A 16,747-nucleotide genomic window follows, 5' to 3' on the forward strand; every position below is an offset into this window, starting at 1 on the left:
CTGCTTGGTATCCAGGTAGGCTAGATTTAGTTGAGTAGTTTAGAACTAGTTAGAAATCATAATCATGATGTAGATTGATGGAAAATTTCATGTGTAGGCCTTTAGGCATGGTGTTGGAATTGATAAAAAGAAGGGAGAAATCCAATTATAATGCGAGAAGTAGTATTGGTGATATTAAAACTGTCTATTAATTAACGTGTTACTTTATTTTTGTTCATCTTTGCATGATTAAAATGGTTTTGTATTCAAAAATATATTAGAATCTAATAAATATTACCTTTAAAATTGTTAGTGTTGGTTGATTTTGAAGAAGCTATGGTGGTAACGGAGGAATGTCAATGTGGTTTAGGTTCCAATGTTAAGGTGAATGGTGGGTTGTCTATAGTGAAGACCATAGGTATGGATATACATAGCTATTTACCTTAGGTATTGTAGGTCTTAACTAAATGTTCAACAGTCTGAGGCTTACAGGTGATGGTTTTACATAATTGAAATACAACCTTGAGTTATATGTGCTTGCTAGTTGTTTCTTCGTAATGCTTGTTTTAGTGCACGTTTAAATGAAGTAAAGGCTTAATTGATATCTTAATTGTTAATCACATATAGTTATTGGATGTACAAGTGTACTTGTTGAATACTTATTATTGTTGTGATTATGATAATATCACCGTCCAAGAAAGTATTATCGTCAAACTGGGCAAGTGGTAGTCGTCTAGGAATTTCCCCTCGTTTATCACCATTGAAAGTGCTTTGTCCTACCTATCAGAACCTCTTCTATCTCTGGGGCTTCGTCTTGATTATTTGTGGAATATATTGGTAGTTAAACATCTGCATGGGCTTATATATTTATATTATAAAATGTATTAGTATTTGAACATCTTCATGAGATTGGATGTTATAAGGTTGGTTAACACTAGATGTCTAGAATTTGATACATGGACAAAAGCTCGTCCCTTGCAGATCATGACTTGTGGGCGATCATAAGACCCTTAGTATATATGTATACGGATTGATGAGTGTAACAATTCTTGAGTGGATTGCGTTTATTGGTTATTGTCCGTATTGGTATTATTGTTGATTTGTTATATTTGGTTCCTTAGTGAGCCGAGATTGGGTGATTATTGAAGTTATTATGACTTGTGAATGAATCCTTGAGTGTTTTGGGTTAAATTGACAATTACTTGACATATCTCTTGTTCTTCTTCTCATGTCTCGAACTGAGGTATAAATATTGTTAGACTCATGGTTTGTTGACTTGGATATAGTTAGAGTCATGGTTTGTTAACTTGGATATTGTTAGAGTCACGGCTTGTTGACTTGGATATTGTTAAAGTCATGAACTGTTGACTTAGATATTGACTAGTAGTCATGGTTTTGACTTGACTTGTTGGTTTTTGACTTGTACTTAATGGAAGGTTGTAGTATTATTTGAAGAAGGGTTGTTTCACATACTTGAGGTTTTGTCACATGATATGTGTTCATGGTTGTTGGTTTATTAAGTTATGGTACATTGTTATGTTGATGAGAGTTACTTGAAGTAGGTTTGTTGACACCTAATTTTTGCCCTCCATGACTAAGTTTAATTCTGAGTTTTTTCGATTTTAAATAAAATTATAACATTTATTTTATTTGAATAAAAAATTTTCAAAATATTTATTTAGGTAATTTTTTTATTTTAAGTAGTGATTATATATTCTCGTATTTGTATGTACGAGATCGTATAATTTTGTTACTTAAGTAATTATTAAAAATTTGATTTTAATCAAGCGCTGTCTCTAAAATTAATTCAAATGGGTAAAATATTGATTTAAATATAAATTGTTCTAAAAAATAATTTATTTGAAAAAAAATTGTTTGATTTTCTTAAATCAAGAAATTCAGAGTTAAATAGGTTATTTATTCATGTCAATTGTGTTTTATTTATCCACTTTATTAAATTAATTTGGCTAGATTTTGATTTTTGGCCATTACCTTAAGTTTCTTCTACCTAACAAGTCATCCCAACCTTTTAAAAGTAATTACACTCTGTGGCACTTTTTTTAATTACTTTACTCTCTCCCTATTAATATACATAACATCGCCGATAGATACATAGCATTCTGTGTGTATGTGAGATTTTTTAAATATATTTAGGGAGTTGAGATTTTTTATAATATTGAAAACATAAGTTGTGTATTTGTGTAATTTTTAGTTTAATGAATTAAACCATCACAACCCACCAACCCAACAACCCAAAATCCCAGCCGCCCCAATCGGCCCAAACACCCCTGACCCGGCCCAACTCCCCCACCTTTCTTCTCCCTTCAACGAAGTAAAAACAATAGCCAACATCAATAATTGAACTCAGCCATACTAGCAACAATGATAATCAAACAAACAACAACAAACCACCGACAATACAACAACCAAACGAAGCAACTGATAATACCAAACAAACCCCGAGCAACCCAACCGATACCAGTTGCCCGTGCCCTCAAATCCAACTGTCCAACGATACCTCATCTTCTTTTCAATTTGATTCGAATTCGTACAGAATAGTATAATTTACAACTCACACAACAAACCTTATCCCATTCTTGAATTTGAATTTCTCCAATAAATTTCCAAAAATGCCCTTAAATTTTTCTATCCCACATGCCAATTCGTCATGAATTTAGGATTTTGGGTTCTATATAAACCCCTCATTCACTCTTCAAAGGGGTGGTTAGATAAAGAGGGATTAATTAGCTGAGAACCCGAATAAGAAAGGGATTCTTCTTAGTTAAAATTTCTATGTCGAATCCTTGTAAGACCGTTTGGCGTAGGATTTCGTCTAAAGGAATTTTCTTTGAAGTTTTTCAGTGGTGCGAAGAGACAATGCTCGTTGCCCAAAGTTTGCTGCTCCAGAAAAGGTAAATCACTCGTTTATTTCGTTTTCTCTTTTTCTATTTCTTGTTTTATTGCGTTCACAATTTTTTCTCCCATTGAGATTTATTAGTTAATATCATGTCGTGTGATAATCATTGAGTTTGTCGATTGAAGTGCTTATTTGTTGGTTGCATAGATCCGTTTGGTGTTCATATGGGTGTAGATATTTAACTGTTTTAATGCGATTATTTATCCTATAAAGTTAAATTTGTAAAGAGGTGATACAAAGCTCGACAATAGCTCTTATTTCGCCTTTGAAACTCGACCTCTCGCGACTCTTCATGGGTATGATTGTGTGACTCCTTTCTTATATAAAGATGATAGCTCGATTCCCTCCCGACTAATCTGATACGGGTATTTTCTTGATTAATTCCATTATTTTATTGAGAAATGGAGGATACCTCTTATCTTTTAAGAATTAACTAGATGTAGTGCTTATTCTATTTGATGGAAAAGAATTAAATGAATCCATAGCGGTATGCATATGCGGTGGGGATAAGAATGGCGTCCGTTTTTATTGAATAGAGTTTGCATTAGTGACATGCTCACATAAACACATGCTTCTTTGTATCTCATTTTTACCATGAATATTTCTCTGTGTCTATGTCAAAATTTATTGAGTTCTAAATATAGTTAGCAAAGGGGGTGCTTTTCTATTTGTCAGTCTTATCAGGGATTTGTTTAAGACTTTGGTGCAATTACCCTTTTGGAACCTTTGTTGACAGTAATGGGACTATTACATGGATTTTTCTGTGTTTTCTCCTAAAAGTGGAGATTTTTTTTTTATCATCGTTTTGGCTATTCACACTGCTTATGTTCCTTCAATTATCTTGCTCACATGTTAATCTTTATCTTTGTTTTTTCTTGCATGTAAAATTCCGCTTGAGTGTATTTGAACTCCTCTCTCTTTCACATCTATCATCCTCGAGTCAAGGTTCTCCAAAGTCCAAAAATGGACTTAAAATTAGGATGAACAAGTCTGTATACATGGATATACAGTGATATACAAAAATATATAGCAGTAAATTAAGGCAAGGAAGTGAAGATACCAGTTTTTTACACTGATATACAATACATACACATAAAAATAAAGCAAATGAAGGCTGGTATACTATTAGCGTACAATTGATATAAAAGTTGAAATTGGACCAAAGTCCATGAGTTTTAGGCCCAAACCCTTGGCAGACCTTAATTGGGCTAGAAAGTGGGCCAAATCTCAATTTTATTTTCTTTATTTGCTTGTGATTAACTTAATTATTTATTTGTAATTTAATTTAATTAACCTAGATGAATCCTTGGGAGCAAATTTATGTTTAAATTATACATTTTATTTTGATTATTTAATATATTTTTTATTTTCTCTATTTAGGCAAATTTAAGCTTTTTAAATAACTTGAGAATTTCTTTATATTTTTTCATAGTTGTTAATGGCTCAAAATCCACATTTAAGTAGTTGGGTTAATTATTCAGTCAAAAGTCTTAATCCGAATAAAATTGTTATAGTTAGAATTATTTTGAAACTTAATGTTTAGTTTATTTTATTACTTAGAATAAATTAAATGGATTAGAAAATAAATTCTATTTACTTGAAATAAGATTTTCAAATAAAACTCAATTTTTTTTCAAAATAATTTCAAGATTTTTTTACGGAATTTTCAAAATTAGCCAAACAAGTTAAATCCGTCGGGAACTACACTTTGTAGATTTTCGAAAGTGTCTAACACCTTCTTTCGAATTTTCTTGAACTCTTACCTAGACTCTGGTTATTTTTGAAAGGTTTTCTAGAGCTCTTGCTGGAATAACCAGTGCTAGTTACTTGACTGTTGGACCCCACTTTCCCGCATCCCTCTCCCCACGAGCAGAACACCAGAGATGCAGCTCCCGTGGTTCACCGGTTCCACCGAAAACTCTCACCTGTTGGAGTGGCGGCAACCCTCTTGATTGATCAACGCGAGTGAACTGCTTGCCATGGTTGCACTCTTTCGATCGGTGCGATAGGAAGAGGGGAGAGACCCCAGTCAGTGACACAGAAATGGCTGATTCGGCCTATTTCCCTAAACGTAGAGCTCAGCTGCCAAAAGCGGAAGCTTCAATGTTGACGGGCTTATTGTCTCTTGTCCAAAAGGGAGAGGGGTTTCCCCCCTATCCCGTAGGAGGCTGAGCACAAATCGATTTATCGTTTTAGGTTTCGTTGGCACTTCTAGTTATAGAACGCACTAAAAGCATACCTGATCGGTATGACTGGGGTCGGGAGAAAAGTACTATAAAATGAATCAAACCGTCGGAAATCTGACTTTCTTCAAAATTCTTTTTTAACCAAGTGTTCAAATGACGTGTGAAGTGAGCTCTAACAATCGAAGCGGCGCTGCCATTTTTCCAATATTATTGAATAGCATGGCTTTTATACCCAGGTATAAAGGGATAGACAGTCTAAGCGCCTGGGGAACGCAAGTTTGATCGAGGATTGGAGAGGAGAGGTGGACTCCCGCTAGATAGCCGCCCCTTTCTCGACCTTCGTTTGATTCCGACGGCCGAAAAGCTAGCCCAGGTGAAAGTTTAATTAGGCAAAGAACCAGCATGCCTATTCATCCGAAATAATGGTCTTTCCTCTTCTCAATTTCAGCAAGGGACGACCCTCTCCCCCCCTAACCGCCTATCTAGGTTTATGTTCAGCAATAGAAAGAGGTGAGCCAATGTTCGAATACCAGGCGCTACGGCGCTGAAGTAACCCATGCCATACTCCCAGGAAAAGCTCGAACGACTGCTGAGAGCCCTCACAGCCCAGGCACAACGACGCAATTATCAGGGGCGCGCTCTACCACTGTATGCCTCACGCTGACGCAGCCGTAGATCGGGCCCTGGAAGTCCTCTCTGCGCCTGTACTCTAAGAATGAAGGTTGCAAACTACCTTAACAAGCGACCACTGGACTATGCTCCTCTTTCTTCGCTTCGGGGACGGATCTGGATATGATCAAGTTCGGCCTAATCTGGAAGTGTTATGATATGGCAGACAATCAAATTCCCTCCAGAAAGCTGAACTCCGTCAAGCGCGCCGGGCCCTTCGGGTCTCATATTCTGGCGAAATGATAGCGTCCATCTTCGGTGGATCGTTCTAGCTTATCTCCTTCTAAGGAAGTCTGAGCTCCAGGAGTCCCATTCATTCGTTTATGGGAGCGACTCTCAAAATCAAATTTTTAATTTGTTTCTTCATTTTTCAAAAATTAAGTGGCGATTCTAAATTATTTTTTTTTAAAATTAATTAAACAAACTTTTTTTCCGCCACGAAGTTATGGAGCTTTTTTAACTTTTCGAAAATCTAACGTAACATAATGGAGACTCTGCTGGTGATTCTTCTTGGTTCTAACCATAAGAATTTTATGTGTTTGGCTAATATTTGTATTAATTATTTAAATTTTCACAATTGTTAACTGTTGCATTCATGACATACTTGCACATTTTAATTATTAAACTGTTTTGGAATTTCGTAGTTGTCCAGACCCCTATTGATCAATTTCAAATGAAGTGTTGGAAATACAATGGTTTATTGACACGTTAGGTGTTCGATGGCTATTTGTATTTTCAAACTCAAATTGTCCACTTGGAAACCTGGTCGAAGACTACGCTAGATATGTAGGATAGAGCGAAACCAAAACCCTTTTAGGTATGAGCCTAGGCCCATTAGAAACCTACCTTGTGTTTATTGACAACGAATCCACAAATGATCATTTCGTATGTGTTAACTTAAGGGCAAAATTCAGAAATAGCATACTTATCCCCTTAATTATGAGTTTCATAGCAACAGTTTCATAATTACATAATATAGCAACTTGTATTTTATATTTTTGCAAACTGTTGCTACAAAAATACAAATACATATGAATTTTATAGTCCTTATGATCGATATGTATTTTGTATTTTTGCAAACTATTGCGACAAAAATACAAATACATACAAATACATATGCTACAAAATGTAATTTGTTACAAGTGTTGTTATTTTTTGTAATTTAATACTTAAGTACGCTACTTTATGTATTTTTAGGATATAATGCTGAATTGTATGAACCATTGTCCCTTGGATTTGAGGGTTTTATTTATATAGTTTCTTTTATTGTAATCAAGAGGCGCTATTCATCCAAAAGGTATTCAGAAATTTCAAGAAGTTCAAGATCGAAGGACCCCAAGGAAGTTTTAATTTAGATTTTCTTCATATGACTAATAGTATCATTTATTCCCCCTTTTCCTCATTTGTATCCCCATTTGATCTATTCATGAAATTTGTATAATATATTTTGAGGACAATGGGACGTCTTACAAACGACATCTATATCCTTCAAATGTTAGGCTTACTTTTGGCTTGAAATGTCCCATGTATGTTAGGACGCGTTAAACATTATTTATGTGCTAAAGTATTTCATTATTTTGCATTATCAATATTTTCTTGATTTGTGTGTTTAAATAATGTATATATTAGGAAAAAGGCTTAAATATGTCATCGAACTTTGAGAAAAGGCTCATCTATGTCATTCTTTTAAAGTTTGGCTCATTTTAGCCATTGTCGTTACAAAAAAGGCTCATTCATGCCCTTTAAATTACAATCTAGTTTGGCGGTATTTTGAAAAACCATTTTGTACATGTGGCGAACAATGATTCATCCATGTTATTAAGACAAGAAAAAATATAAAAAAATGAACTTTCTTTAAAAAGGTGAAGTTGAAATTTATGTTTTCCATGACTCACAAATTTCTGATACATCTGATTCTTCAAGTCATTAGAATTTTTCAAGTTCTTATTTTAATTTGATTTTGCTGAAATATTCTTCGTTTCTTCTCTTTAATTTCACCGATTATAGAATTTTTCTGATTTTTGCTTCAAGAACAATTTAAAAAATTGCTTCAAGTTCGCTTTTTTAAAAAATTGAACAATTTTGTATTTTGGTAACTAATTGATTTTTTGTTTGAAACAGTTGGGTCTGATTGTTGAATTGTGTTTAACGATTCCGAAGAAATTGAAAATTGATGAACTCTTTATAGTGCCTTTAAAGGAGTTAGAAGCTTACCTAACCTTGATTTAGTACTTAATTGAATGTTAATTGACATCAAACATCCTTTTCCCCATACTCTAGAAAAATCCGTTATCTCTTACATGTACAATTTGCTCTACAGATGCATAGAAAGTTTAATGTAATTGTATTTTGGCTAGAGAAGTTGATATTTTCTTATTAGAATTAAAAAAAACTTGGCTTTAATTAATGGTGTGGATGAATCATTGTTAGTCATGTGTACGAAATTGTTTTGCAAAAAACCACCAAATCAAACTGTTAAAAATGACATGAATGAGCTTTTTTTATAACAACAATCGCATGAATTAGCCGAAATTTAAACAAATGACATAGATGAGCCTTTTCTTAAAGTTCTATGGCAAATTTGAGCCTTTTTCCTATATATTACTTTGATCAATTATTACAATTCATAAATTAATATTTTTTTTTACCTTTTGAATGTTTTTTTTCCTTTTAGAGAGAGGCTGGTTTGTGTTGGTAATAAAACTTGATTGCTTCATAAAGACTAAAGACAAAGTAATCATTGGCATCATCAGTTGAGAAGAAGAATGAAGTTTTCTCAAAGGCGCACTTTTGACGTCCTTCTATCTTACATGCTAAAGTTGTCGTTTCCTTTTCTTGTTTTTTTCTTGTAGTAGTACTTTATCACTTTATTTCTTTGCATCACACTTTATGGCTTGATTTCTTTATAAATACATTTTGTAGTTAAAGAACTATGTTTGAAATAAATTTTCAACAACGGGATACATTGGTGGCCTATGTCGACTTCGATCAACCCCTTAGTAAGTTTATCTTTTCATTATATGTACGGACTATGTTTGACTTGAATTCCCAAGAATGTGATACCTAGGAAACCTATGTCGGCTTCAGTCAACTCCCGTAGTAAATTTATCTTTTCATTGCATATTGGAACCTCGTTTGACCTAATCCTTGCTTTAATGGGATACGTAAGTACCACGCCGGTTCGATCATATTTCCTGTAATATTTCTATGAAAACCGGGGGGAAAATTTTGAAAGGATCTCAAATTTGTTAAGAGAATCTTTTTTCAAGTTACATGTAGATGACATTGAAACATGTCACTAGGGCAGAAATTTTTTAGAAAGTCTTAAAAATTTCACAAAATTTGACATTTTTTAAAAGTTGAATATCTGACGTTGCTGAACCAGGGCATAATTTTAAGTTCTTAAAATTTCAAGCTACACTACAGAAAGAAGTCAAGTGTTTTGCAATTTGGACTGAGCAACCATACTAAATGATGTCATAAGTTATAAGAAAGTTTGAGAGTTTCTATGATATAAACTGGGGTAGAATTTTTTAGGAAGATCCTAAAAAATTCCACAAAACTACGCTTCAAGATCAGAAAAGCTTGCAAATCATGATCAACAAGGAGCATCGGGAAAGCAAGACAAAACCAACACAGCCAGTCTCTTAAAACTAAGAATGTTTCTTTGAATGATGGAACAATATTGACAACATGACAAAAGGCATTACTTGACCCACCGTGCCTTGACCTAATAACCCAGACAACTTCTCTTCTTTATTTTTCCCTCAATTTATATTTCTATTACTTTATTATGATGTCTAACACTTTTTCTGATTTTGTAGGGAAATAATCGAACATAACAATTAAGATATAGAGATATTGTCTAAATCACTATCTCTAAATCATCATGAGTCAAATAACTTTATATTTAAATTCTAGCTTCTATTACACTCTTGACATAGTTACAATAAATAGCTATATTATTAATGAGTTTGTTTAAGCCTTACAGGTGACGTTAGGTAAAACCGCCTCTAAGAAATAATGTAAATATATCCTCTCAAAGTTTAAGGATTCAGTCCAGAAGCTTAAGACATGCACAAGTCCTTCTAGAATTCCTGATTCAAAGGATGATGCTCAACCAATCAAGTTCTATCTTTCTTATGGATTAACATTTTCTACCCTCTAAGAAAACTTACCAAATTGTTACCACATTCAAGGTGACATATTTTATGATATTTGGATCATCCACCCTTTCAAAAGGACACATCTTATTATATTTGGGTCATCCACCTTTTCATATGATACATCTTATTATATTTGGGCCATCCACCCTTTTAAAAGGATACATCTTATTATATTTGGGTCATCCACCCTTTCAAAAGAAAACATCTTATTATATTAAGGTTATCCATCCTTTCATGAGTACATACTGAATCATCACTTTATTTAAGGTGACACATCTTATTATATTTGAGTTTTCTACCCTTTAAGAGGACGCATTTGACTATCACTCTATTTGAGATGATATATTATGTTATGGACCGTCACCTCCTTTAGAGTGGCATGTTATTATGTCATAGATTGTCACATCCTTTAGAGTGACATATTATAATGTTATGGACCGTTACCTCCTTCAAAGTGACATATTAGTATGTTATAGACTGTTACTTTCTTAAGAGTGGCAACATAATTATGTTATGGATTGTCACCTCATTTAGAGTGACATGTTATTATATTATGGACTGTCACCTCCTTCAGAGTGACATATTATTATGTTATGGACCGCACCTCCTTCATAGTGACATATTATTATGCTATGTACCGTCACCTCCTTCAGAGTGACATATTGTTATGTTATGGACCATCACATTCTTTAAAGTGACATATTATTATGTTATAGATCCCACCTCCTTCAAAGTGACATATTATTATGTTATGGACCGTTATCTCCTTTAGAGTGACATGTTATTATGTTATGGACCGTCACCTCCTTCAGAGTGACATATTATTATGTTATGGGCTGTCACCTCCTTCAGAGTGACGTGCTATCATTTCATAGACTATCACCCACTATAGAGTAACATGATATGAATCGTCACCTCTTTCAACATGATATGTTACTATGGGTTGTCACCTCATTTAGTGTGGCATGCTAAAACAAGGTTTGCACAATTGCCCATTATTGTATTTGCTACTAATAAGTTTAGTGTAGGTGATTAATAGATGCATTGGACCGTCACCCCATTCAAAGTGACACGTTACATTCAAGATAGGTCATCCACCTTTCAATAAGACACATTGGGCCTTCACCCCATTCAAAGTGACACATTATATTCAAGATAGGTCGTTCGGCTTTCAATAAGAAACATTAGGCCGTCACTACATTCAAAGTGACACGTGTCATTCAAGATAGGCTGTCCTCCTTTTAATAAGACATGTTGGGAGATCACCACATTCAAAGTGACACGTTACATTCAAGATAGGTCGTCCTCCTTTCAATAAGACACATTGGGCCATCACCCCATTCAAAGTGATGTGTTACATTAAAGATAGGTCATCCACCTTTCAATGAGACACGTTGGGCCATTACCCCATTCAAAGAGGCATGTTACACTTAAGATAGGTCATCCACCTTTCAGTAAGACACATTGGGTTGTCACCCCATTAAAAGTGGCACGTTATATTCAAGATAGGTTGTCCACCTTTCAATGAGACACATTAGATCGTCACCCTATTTAATGTGACACGTTTTATTTAAGATAGGTTGTTTGCCTTTCAGTGAGACATGTTGAGCCATCACCCCATTCAAAGTGGCACAAAATAATCAAGATAAGTCACCCATCTTTTACCGGTACATGTTGGGTTGTCACCCTATTCCAAGTGGCATGATATTACTAGAACAGGTGGTGTAAATTAGTTCCTCAACTATCTCAATGTGATAGTTTTAAACAGGTTTTTACCAATTTACGTCTGTGTCATGCTATATTTACAACTAATCATTTTTTTTTAATTTTCTCGTGAGCATCCGAAAGGATGAAATTCTCAAATCAAAACCACAAGTGTGGATGACACTACAAAGGATGCAACACAACGGAGAATTTTTTTAGCAGCGAACTGGGATATAGTTCGAAAAGGAATATCAAACTCTTTGAATGCGAGCTGAAGGACGACTTTTACCACCATCAAATGACACCCCTATTAGAAGGTAGGCGCGGTATTTCAGGATATTTTGGTTTCACTTTTACTTTCAGGATATTTCTAAACTCATACTAGAAGTAACTTTTTTTTTTTTTTGCAAATCTGGGTGAAAACACACTCAGAGTTTTGGAAAATATATCTAGATAAATTCTTGCCTATGGATGTGAAGGATCCCACATTCATGGTTAAGAGGTTACAAGCCACTTTTTCTTAACTCAATTGACTTGTCACTCATCCTTAGCCAAAGATCTTTAAAATAAAAGACTATCATTTCTACTGATCGATTAAACTACAAGCAGTCTGATTTTCTGGATCTTGGGATATGTAGACTGGGCTTTTTATTTAAAAACTCGACTGCATTCCAACCTTCCCCAATCCTCTTATCCCCAATTTTTTGGCTTTACCAAAATTCAAAAACCAAAATAGCTTGTGAATTCTTTGAAAATCATGCTTAAAAATCAAGCTTTATGAACTACAGGTAGCCTGAATTCTCATTCAACTTGAGATATGTAGGAAGACCGACAATGGGGTCCAACCATAACTCCACAAAACTTGCGCGAAAACCAACCACTTTCAAGAAATGAATTTGAGGTCGGACAAAATTAGGAACGTCAGCCTCCCTTTGTCAGAGTTACTTGCATTCACCCTACCCAAAGAGAAAGGGCAGTTGTTGACACCTAATTTTTGCCCTCTACGACTAAGTTTAATTCTGAGTTTCTTTGATTGTAAATAGAATTAATAATTATTTTATCCGAATAAAAATTTCTCAAGATATTTATCTAGGTAATTTTGTTATTTTATGTAGCTATTATATATTCTCGTCTTTGTATGTACCGGATTGTATAATTTTGTTACTTAAATAATTATTTTATTGAAAATTTTATTTTATTCAGGGTTTTCTCTAAAATTAATTCAAATGAGTAAAATATTGATTTAAATATAATTCATTCTCAAATATAATTTACTTGGAAAAATTTATTTGATTTTATTAAATCAAGAAACTCAAGGTTAAATAAGGTATTTATTCGTGTAAATTGGAATTTATTTAGCCTCTTTATTAAATTAATTTGTCTAGATTTTGAATTTTGGTTCATTATCTTAATTTTCTTCAACCCAACAACCCATACTTTATTTTAATTAAACCAGCCTAGTCACACCAACCCAACAACCCAAAATCTCAACCGCTCCAAACACCCTTGACTCGGCCCAAATCTCCCTTTTCTTCTCCCTTAAATGACATAACAACAACAACCAACATCAACAACCGAACTCAGCCATATTAACAACAACGACAACCAAACAAATAACAACAATCGCCGATAATAACAACAGTCAAATAGCGCAACAGATAATACCAAACAAACCTCGAGCAACCCGACTCAATACCAGCTGACCGTACTCGTGAATCCATCTGTCCAACGATACCTCATCCTCTTTTCAATTTGAAATCTGAATCCGTACGAATAATACGATTTTCAGCTCACTCAACAAACCTTATCCCATTCTTGAATTTGAATTTCTCTAATAAATTTTCAAAAATGCATTTAAATTTTTCTATCCCACATCACCAATTCATCATGAGTTTAGGATTTTGGGGTTCTGTATAAACCCCTCCTGTTCACTCTTCAAAGGGGTTAGAGAAATAGGAATTAATTAGCTGAGAACCCCAATTAAGAAAGGAATTTTGCTAAATTAAAATTTCTGTAAGACCATTTGGCTTAGAATTCCGGCTAAGGAATTTTATTTGAAGTTTTAGTGGTGCGAAGAGAATTCGATAAGTCTCGTTGTCCTAAGTTTTCTGCTCCAAAAAAAGTAAATCGCTCATTTATTTTGTTTTCTCTTTTCTATTTCTTATTTTATTGCATTCACAATTTTTTCTCCCTTTCGAATTTGTTTGTTAAAATCATGTTGTGTGATAATCATTGAGTTTATCGATTGAAGTGCTTATTTGTTGGTTGCATAGATTCGTTTGGTGTGGAAACTAAATATGTCACCATATTTAAAAAGGAACCAATCTATGTCACTCATTTAAAAAGTTACAAAAATTGGCTGTTTGCACAAAATAAGTGCACAATATCCTTTTTTTCGTTTTGACACCGTTAAAATAGGATAGTGCACTATCCATTTTTTATATGAATAGTGCACTAAATAAGTGCACTATCCATTTATTTTATGGATAGTGCACTAAAAAGTACGCTATCAATTATTTTTGATATATTGCATTTTTTTTGTACATTATTCCCCTTTTTCTATAGTTTAGTGCATTTTTTTAGTGCACTATTTATAAAATAAATGGGTAGTGCATTAAAAAAGTGCACTGTCAATTATTTTGATATCTTGCACTTCTTTTGTGAGATGAAATTTTATGTTTTTTATTGTGAGATCAAATTTTAATTTTTTTTTATAATACCAAATTGCAACATAACGTACAATGTAAAAAGTTATGTATTTATATGTCAATGAATGGTGTAATTTTTTGTGAGATGAAATTTTATGTATTTTATTTTGAGATAACATCTTACAACTTATTACAAATAACGCATTACGCCAAACTTCAATGAAAAGTTGGTTTGCTATTAGAAAAATAAAAAATGAGAGAATTTCAAAAAATCCTGCAAAAGTATTTGGGTGTTATACAGATTTATCCGAGAAAAAATGGTATGGCCGAATTTGTCCCTTAGAAAATAAACCTATTTCTATTTATCATGATTTATAAATTGCTGGACACATTATTGTTGGAGAAACATACTTCTCTAAAGCTGATGATTTTATTAGTTGGGGAGAAACACTTCAATGGACTCAACTATATTCTAAACGGTGTGATTATGAGGTGTTATGTCGATGGCATGATTTGACCGTTCCACAGGCACAGTCCACGACATTTCAGATATGTAAATTCAAGGATGATGCACAAGTTATTGAACACTTGAATAAGAAAATATCAGAAATGGAAAAAGCATTAGAGCTTTTTCAAGCATTAGATGATCTTATCTTTCAAGGAGCAGATGAAGAGGAGCATCGGAAAGTACTTGAAAATCAGAGACTACATCGAGATTCTACCTATCCAGTATATCCAATTGTTAACGAATGGATAGGCCTTCATAAACATTTACCCCAAACATTAAATTTTGTAGTGCCATATTGTTTTATAAACCAATTGAATTTAATTGAGCCAACACAACATGGATTCAACGTAGTTCCTGAAACTGACGAAGAAGATATGTAATTTTTTACATTGTACGTTATGTTGCAATTTGATGTTATAAAAAAATTAAACTTTCATCTCAAAATAAAATACATAAAATTTCATCTCACAAAAAATTACACCATTCATTGACCTACAAATACGTAACTTTTTACATTGTACGTTATGTTGTAATTTGATATTATAAAAAAATTAAAATTTCTTCTCATAATAAAATACGTAAAATTTCATCTCGCAAAAGAAGTGCAAGATATCAAAATAATTGATAGTGAACTTTTTTAACGCACTATCCATTTATTTTATGAATAGTTCACTAAAAAATGCACTAAACTATAGAAAAAGGAGAATAATGCACAAAAGAAGTGCAATATATAAAAAATAATTGATAGTATACTTTTTTAGTGCACTAACCATAAAATAAGTGGATAGTACACTTATTTAGTGCATTATTCATAAAAAAATGGATAGTGCACTTATTTAGTGCACTATCCTAGTTTAACGGTGTCAAGATGAAAAAAAGGATGTTGTGTACTTATTTTGTGCAGACAACCTATTTTTGTAACTTTTTAAATTAGTGGCATAGATTGGTTCCTTTTTAAATATGATGGCATATTTAGATTCCGCACTCGTATTTATGTGGGTGTAGATATTTTACTGTTTTAATACGATTGTTTATCCTGTGAAGTGAAATTTACTAAGAGGTGACATAGAGCTTGACAATAGCTCTTATTTCACCTTTGAAACTCGATCTATCAAGGTCTTCATGGGTATGATTGTGTGACTCCTTTCTTATATAAAGATGGTAGCTTGATTCCTTCCCGACTAATCTGACAAGGGTATTTTCTTGATTAATCCCATTATTTTAATGAGCCACGGAGGATACCTCAATCTGTTAAGAATTAACTAGATGTTGTTTTGATTCTATTTGATGGAAAAGAAATAAATTAGTCCATAGTGGTGTTAGAGGCGGAGTCAGGATTTCAACGAAGGGGGTTTCATATTAAAAGAAAACTTAGTCGAAGGGGGTTCAAAACCTACTGTAATCACATAAAAAATAATTTTAATCATATATAAATAGTATATATTTCCGTCGAAGGGGGCTCGGCCGAACCCCGAAGATAAGGCTGGCTCCGCCCCTGAGTGGTGTTCATATGTGGTGTGGATAAGAATAACGTCCATTTTTATTGAATAGAGTTTGCAAAGTGACATGCTCACATAAAACATGCTTCTTTGTATCACTTTTAGCATGAATATTTCTTTTTGTCTATCTCAAATATCATTGAGTTCTAAATATGTTTTGCAAAGGGGATGTTGTTCTATTTGCCACAGTTTTATTAGGAATTTGTGTAAACTTTGGTGCAATTATCCTTTTGGAACCTTTGTTGACAGTAATGGGAATATTGCATGAATTTTTATGTGTTTTTTTTCCAAAAGTGGAGATTATTTTCTTTCATTGTTTAGGTTATTGACATTGCTTATTTTCCTTCAATTATCGTGCTTGCATGTTAATCCTTAGCTTTATTTTTTCTTGCATGTAAAATTCTGCTTGAGTCTATTTGGACTCCCCTCTCCCTCAAATCTATCATCCTCGAGTCAACTCTCCTCCAAAGT

General features: G+C 33.5%; 1 long non-coding RNA gene across 1 annotated transcript; it reads left to right on the forward strand.

Moving 5' to 3' along the window:
- Nucleotides 1–2,284: 2,284 nt before the first annotated feature.
- LOC107863549 lies at nt 2,285–7,336 on the forward strand. The gene is made up of 2 exons (XR_001672318.2): nt 2,285–2,891; nt 7,029–7,336. It is a non-coding gene; the product is annotated as an uncharacterized LOC107863549 (long non-coding RNA).
- Nucleotides 7,337–16,747: the final 9,411 nt, after the last annotated feature.

The sequence above is a fragment of the Capsicum annuum genome, chromosome 3, assembly GCF_002878395.1.
Source record: "Capsicum annuum cultivar UCD-10X-F1 chromosome 3, UCD10Xv1.1, whole genome shotgun sequence".
Classification (NCBI taxonomy): Eukaryota; Viridiplantae; Streptophyta; class Magnoliopsida; order Solanales; family Solanaceae; genus Capsicum; species Capsicum annuum.